The sequence below is a fragment of the Erinaceus europaeus genome, chromosome 8, assembly GCF_950295315.1.
Source record: "Erinaceus europaeus chromosome 8, mEriEur2.1, whole genome shotgun sequence".
Classification (NCBI taxonomy): Eukaryota; Metazoa; Chordata; class Mammalia; order Eulipotyphla; family Erinaceidae; genus Erinaceus; species Erinaceus europaeus.
In genome coordinates, this window is record NC_080169.1 from 60,373,243 (window position 1) to 60,380,537 (window position 7,295).

At 41.0% G+C, this 7,295-nt stretch overlaps 1 protein-coding gene and 1 long non-coding RNA gene across 5 annotated transcripts in view; one reads left to right on the forward strand and one right to left on the reverse strand.

Annotated features, from left to right (window-relative positions):
- Window positions 1-4,576, reverse strand: part of DMTF1 (cyclin D binding myb like transcription factor 1) — a 43,863-nt gene extending 39,287 nt beyond the window's left edge. For 2 of the 4 annotated variants that reach the window (XM_007531928.3, XM_060196306.1), the window contains exon 1: window positions 4,439-4,576. The gene's annotated coding sequence lies outside the window, so the exon portion shown is untranslated. Of the gene's footprint in view, window positions 1-4,049; window positions 4,283-4,438 lie in introns of those variants that run through there. The other 2 variants (XM_016192052.2, XM_060196304.1) reach the window with 1 other exon arrangement.
- LOC132539907 (uncharacterized) lies at window positions 4,566-6,744 on the forward strand. The gene is made up of 2 exons (XR_009551193.1): window positions 4,566-5,459; window positions 6,645-6,744. It is a non-coding gene; the product is annotated as an uncharacterized LOC132539907 (long non-coding RNA).
- Window positions 6,745-7,295: the final 551 nt, after the last annotated feature.

Below are 7,295 nucleotides of genomic sequence, written 5' to 3' on the forward strand. Positions count from 1 at the left end.
AAGCAGTATCATTATTTGAGTGGGTAGTATGGTTCACCCCAATGAGGTATATTCACATCTATAATATTTAAATGGGAAAGGGTTCTGCCAAAATTTTCCTGTAAGTATTTGATAGTTTCTGGTCTAACAGAGAGTTCCTTGATCCATCTGAAGTTTACTTTTGTGTGCGATGAAATGCGGTGGTTCAATTTCATTGTAATGCGGTGGTTCAATTTCATTGTTCTGCATACTTCAACCCAATTTCCCCAACACCGTTTGTTCAAGAGACTCCTTTCTCCAGTTAATAGTTTGATCAAAAATTTTTTATCTAAGAGTTTTTGATGTGTAATTAGCTACACCTTCAAGATTTCATGCATTTAAAATTAAGCATTGTATGAAGACACCATCAGACATTCTTTAAAAAAAGGAAACACATCAAATTACCACCACTGTTCTGTGTTGTTTTCTGGGTTCACAGCTCTGGGCTTTTTCAAATAGAGAGAGGAGACAGAGAGAGGGAAAGAAAAGCACTGAGACTTCAACAGGGCGAGGACTAGGTCTGAACCTGGTCTACATTACTACATTATTGTGTGTCTATTAAAAAATAATAATAAAAAGATTTATTGGCATATGTGGTAATGGAAAGGAGAACAAGAACACCAAACTCAGGACCTCATGCTTGAGAGCCCAATACTCTAGCCACTGTGCCACTTCCATTGCATTTTCTCAAGATACTAAAATACACCTGGGCAGTTAAGCAAACCTAATGAAAGTTCTTTTGACAAAAAATGACTTAAAAGTGACATCATCTCTAACAACTCTGAACTAGAATAACATGACAATAGTGTACATAGTCAAAATGAAAGAGAAATAAAAAGACAAACAACTAAACCATGCATAAAACTCTATCCAATGTGCCTTCTTCCTGATGTGCAGTCAAAGAGTAGGCTATCTTTCCACAACATTCAAGGAGCAGACACAATAAACAGGCTTTATCTTGTTTACCTTTGTGGAGTCAAAGCAAAATAAATAAAATAAAAAATAATGAAAACAATTTGTAATTACTTTACAGAAGGGGGACAAGAAAAACTCATAGAAGTGGAAAAATGCTACACTAGCATACAAATGCTACAAACATTTATTTACTATCTCTTTTTTTCTAGTTCACACACTAAGCTATAGGATCAGTCTTCTCAGGTTATTTCATACCGTAAGGGCATAGAAACATCTTTACAGACGAAAAGTGCCAAAGCAGTCATAATTATGCCAATTCCTGGTGAATATTTTCTTTACCTATTTGTTATCTTATTTAATAGACACAAAGGTTATCACTGGGGCTCAGTGCCTGTACAACAAATCCACCACTACCAGTGGCCATTTTTATCTTCCTTTCTGGGATAGAGACAGAGAAATTGAGAGGGAGGGGGCAGATAGGGAAAAAGAGAGACATCTGCAACACTGCTTCACCACTAGTTAAGTGTGTGTGTATGTCTAGCATTGCTCCCCACCCCCAAACATACACAGGTGGGGTCTTTAGACAGGCTTGGACCTAGGTACTTACACATGGTAATGTGTGTATTCCATCGGGTACACAACAGCTGGTTCCCTAAGGAATACTTTTTTTAAAAATAGAGATAGAAAAAGCTGAAATTATTCTAGAAAGAGAAAAATGAGTGTTAAAATAAAAACTCCATTTTGAGAAAGCAGGTTAACATCTCGGGAGTTAAACATGTAGCCCCTATATGAGGTAGCTAAAAAGTATAACTCTTCCTAAATGTTGATATTTTTAAAGTCTTGATACCTTTGCATGTATATAATTGTGCTTAATATGAATTATCTAGCAGCCCAGTACTTTCAAAAGCACTCCAGGCTCAGTACTTTAAATTGTGTGCCTGTGTAAAACCCCGTGGACACAGTTTAACATCTTATTCATTCTCATAGGTGTTAATAGGCAAAAGCACTTCAGGAGTAAGACAAAGGCAGCTGTTTAAAATGACACATATATTAAAACACTAATAATTAGTTGGAGATAAGGAATCGTTTTAAATACTAGGAACATCTAACTAACCTTAGAAATAAACTCTCTCATACTGCCTTGGGAAATAATGGAGATAAACTTTCTCCAGCTTAGAAAGAGAACATAAAAACAAAATCAGGGGGTCGGGCGGTAGCACAGCGGGTTAAGCGCACGCGGCGCAAAGCACCAAGGCCCAGCGTAAGGATCCTGGTTCGAGCCCCGGCTCCCCACCTTCAGGGGAGTCGCTTCACAAGCGGTGAAGCAGGTCTGCAGGTGTCTATCTTTCTCTCCCCCTCTCTGTCTTCCCCTCCTCTCTCCATTTCTCTCTGTCCTATCCAAAAACATCGACATCAATAGCAACAATAATAATAACCACAACAATGATAAAAAAAACAACCAGGGTATCAAAAGGGAGAAAATGGTCTCCAGGAGCAGTGGATTCATGGTGCAGACACCGAGCCCCAGCAATAACCCTGGAGGCAAAAAAAAAAAAAAAAAAAATCAAACTACTAAAGAGAACATGTACCTTCTTTGGATATACTTCTTTACCAGATATCCCGGGCACATTTTGCTTTCAAAGCTTATATCGCTACTACAAAGTTCTGTAAGTGGCTACTCTCAAACTATTCATTATATAGCACAGAATACCAAGTTTAAAAAAGTTTACATACATACATTCACAACACTACTGAAGCTATGGGCTTAAAGGTTCTAAATAAGTACACAATGCCCAGTACTTACTGATTTAACTGTCGATGCACACAGGGCAATAATAGCATGTTGGGTCCACCATCTAGCTCAACTGCAATCAATTTAAGAGGTTCCTGCAGAATATGTTGGTCCTAGATCAGTCCCCAAAAGTATATTTTGGGTGAGCCTAACCATTACAATAGTTAAAAAACAAAGTTTACCTTGTTTGGTGACACATAGAATTACTTAGTATAGGGGAGTTACAGTGAAATAAAAATATTAGGAAACACGAAATATTTTTCTTCCTACCTGTAACAAGTAATGTGTTTTCAGATAGGATCAAGTTGATTTAAGCCTTTATGAAGGTTTATTTTCATAGTTTTATTTAACATGGCAGTTTTGTAGTGTTAAGATATCTAACAATTTTTTTTCCTAGATCCTAAATTTTGAAGTTATTTGAAACACAAAATTAAAACCAGCTCAAGGAAAGTATTTGAAGCCGTGGGAAAATATGAAGAATCTTTAAGGAAAAAAAAATTGTATAATTTTCAACGCAGTCCCATTACTTTTTTAAAACTTAGATTGGAGCCTTAGAAGCTACAAATTTCCAAAACAATCAAGTCATTGTACAAACAATTCCATTAAGCAACCTTGCTTGTCAGAAAGGTTTAAAACCAAAAAAAAAAAAAAAAAAAAAATCAGTCCCGAGAAACACAAGAGTTCAATAGGGGAAAGGGAGTTCTGAACTAACATTTTATAGAATCCCTACTCTTTTTAAAATCTACACACTTTCACTATGCTTTTCTTTAATGTAATAAAGATGCAGCTGCTAAACACCCATTTTTATTATTATCACAAAAACACATGCCCGATCATTTAACCGAACGGGATCCCGCACTTGGCCTCTTCTCTTGAATATACGCCGGCAGACGGGTTAAACGAAACACTTGTGGGAAAATTCGGCCAAAAAAGAATGTTTTTTTCCGACGCAATTCAAAACTCTCTTATCAGGTTATCTTCCTGCACTTCGGTCCATTACCACTTCTTTTAAAAAAGGAAAAAGAGAGGTTTAGGCTGACGGAGAACTCAGTGGTAATTCCGATCCCCTATTGCTGGGCCAGGAATAACGAAGCAACGGGGAGCCCAGAAAGAAGAGTCTTAAGCAAACAAGGAAAAAACAAACACACACACAAACAAAAAACCGGAGGGGGAGCGCCGGACCCACCCTGATTCAGCCCCTCCTACGCCCACCTCGCCTTTCAGCGCACCGCATGATAAAAACAAGGAGAAGCTCAGGGCACACACGTACACACAACCACACAAAAAGAAAGGCACCACGACAAAGCAAGCAAGGCTTCCTTACTCTCCACATTCTGCAGCCCAATTCTTTACCGAAGCTCCCGGCCCACCCCACCCCCAGGGGTCCCGGCGCCATTTAGCTCCTCCGACGCCGCCGCCATTTTCCGCCCCCGCCGGATCGCTGCTGTGCCTCGGCGGCGGCTGGCCGCCCCTTTCCGCGATCCGAGCCGCCGCCACAGGCCCGGCCCCGAGAGGGAGGCCCTGGCCTGAGCGTGCGGAGACGACAGCTTCAGCGTCACGAAGGCCCGGCTCCGACCCCGCCCGCCGTGCCTGGGAGTCGGCAGCTAGCGTCGGCCGGCGAGACCAAAAGGGCAGCTAAAAGGGGCCGGACAGGCTCCACTGGGCGGAGCGGCCCTGTCGGCGGCTGGGACCTGAAGGTTCCATCGCACTTACTTCCTGTTTTGGGTCCGGGCACTTTGGAAGAACCAGGATGGAGGCTCCAAAAAATACCAGGATGGAGGAAGCAGCCACGGGCAAGAGTGGCTGCAGCTGGAGTGAGCGAGCGCGACTACCCACCGGAAGCGGAGCTGCAGCCGCGCCCCACCCCCAGCCCCCGCACGCTCCCCCTCCCGCCCTCCTCCCTCTGGGGGCGGTCCTGCGTGCCGGCTGCTGGCGTCACTTCCGGCCAGTTCGGAATGCGATAAAAGGCTCGGGTTTGCGCCCTTTTCAGATTCCCACTCCATGAAACTCTAGTTATTTTTCCTCCAACTCCGTTATCTGTACATCCATTGTATCGCTGCTGGATAATATGAAATGGACTCTCTTGCGTTGGCATTCAGTAGCGTTGCGGCAGAACTAGTGTTTCTACGACTTTAGGGTTCGTAGCAAGGGAGTCGTAGCGTGCAACAGCCACAGTTTGGATGCAAAACGAAAGTAGGGAGTGTGTGTCAAGACTTTCACAATTGGTGAATATTGCTTGAAGTCGCAGAAGAGGAGAAACTACCTGTTTGGAAGTGTGATGCAAACTTTGTTGAAATGTATTCACTGCGAGTGTAGAAAAATTCTGCAGTGTTATGCAGCCCATCTTAAAGAACTTGGTTTTCCACATAGTTCTTGGGTTACCTGGGGGGGGGTGGAGGGAGGGGAGGCTTTTAGACATCAGTACTAAGCTCCTACTCCCAAACCAGTGCTATTGAATCCTCCTGAAACCCCAGTAGAGACTTTGATTTTGAAGAGTTTCCAAGCCTTGCAAATTGGAAGATTGGTCTGAGGTTTCTTTTTTATTATTATTATTATTTATGTCTGTTTTTTAAACTATTCCAACCAGATTGTTCTTCCACTAGCAGGATGACAGGAGTTTAAAAGTTAAGACTTGATTAATGTTCTTGTGCTTAACAACGTTGAGACACGACATTGTCAGCAGAGGGAATGCAGTTGGCAGCAGTTGTGAGGGTTTTCGAGAATATATGAGTAGGTATGTATTAATCTGTATATATATATATATATACATATACATATATATATTATGAAAAGGAAACATTGACAAAGCCATAGGATAAGAGGGGTACAACGCCACACAATTCCCACCTCCAGAACTCCATATCCCATCCCTTGATAACTTTCCTATTCTTTATCCTTCTGGGAATATGGACCCAAGGTCATTGTGAGATGCAAAAGGTGGAAGGTCTGGCTTCTGTAATTGTTTCCTGCTGAACATGGGTGTTGACAGGTTGATTCATACTCCCAGCCTCTCTCTTTCCCTAGTGGGGCAGGGCTCTGGGAAGGTGGGGCTCCAGGACATATTGGTAGGGTTGTCTGTCCAGGGAAATCTGGTCGGCATTATGCTCACATCTGGAACCTGATGGCTGAAAAGAGTTAACATATAAAGCCAAACAAGTTGTTGACTAATCATGAACCTAAAGGCTGGAATAGTGCAGATGAAGAGTGTGTGTGTGTGTGGGGGGGGGGTTCTCCGTTTTAAGTCATTAATGAGGCTAACGTTTACGGATTTCCTGTATTATGTTAGCAGTTTTGATTTTTTTGTGAAACATTGCATTCCTCTGATAGCAAAGAGTAGTTAAAAGACTGGAAGTATATTTAATTCATCAGTGAAACATGGGGTTGAGAAAGGCAACTACTCATTAAAATGGACTTAAGGAGATTTATTTAAGTTTTTCAGTCAAATAAATATGGTTCACTAGCAGCTGGCCTTATCATGTTATTCTTTTATTTTTTATTTTTATATTTTTGAGAGAGATGCAGAGAGAGAAAGACACAGAGAGAAACACCAGAGCACTGCACAGCTCTGGCTAATTGTGGTGCTTGGGATTGAACCTGGTACTTAGGAGTCTCAGGCATGAGAGTCTGTCTGCATAACCATTATGCTGTCTCCCACCCTTACCACGTTATTCTTTAGGTGAAACTTTAAAAAAAAGAATAAATGTTGTAACACATACACACAAAGAATGTAAAACAACAGTGAGCTGTGATTAACACACTAGAATGACTGAAATCCAGAACATTAATTGTACTAAATGTTGGGGAGGATGTGGAATAACAAGACCTCCCATTGCTAGTGGGAATGCAAAATGGCACAGCCACTTTGGGAGATTTAGTTTCTTACTATTTCTTTCTTTCGATCTTTCTTTTTATTTTTTAGGAGATTAATGGATGACACATGGATACAATTAGTAATTTAATATTAGTTTACAAAATTATGAGATAACAGGGGTATAATAACATCTTTCCTACTACCCGAATCCTGTGTCTCCATTCCCTCCATTGGAAAATAAATAGTTTTTGCAGTGCCACAGATATGGATTGACTATTATTTCTCTAGAAGTCTGTCAACATTTATATATACTTGCCAATTTTTAAGTGAATATTTATTTTTTATTATGTATTTATTTATTGGGTTAGAGACAGCCAGAAATCAAGAGGGAACGGGGCAATATAGAAGGGGAGAGACAGACAGACACCTGCAACACTGCTTTACCACTTGCAAAGCTTTCCCCCTGCAGGTGGGCACCAGGGGCTCAAACCTGAGTCCTTGCACATTTTAACATGTGCACTCAACCAGATGCACCACTACCTGGCCCCTATTTTAATTTTCTTAGTGATTTAATATTGGTTTACAAAACTATAAACTAACAGGTATAACATTTCTGCACCATTCTGTTGGTCAGAGTTCTGTATCCCCCATTCCCTCTATTAGAAAATACAATAGTTCTCCCAAGGTTGCAGATATGGGTTGACTATTATTTCTATAACTATCTGCACATATATATATATATATACACACACACACACA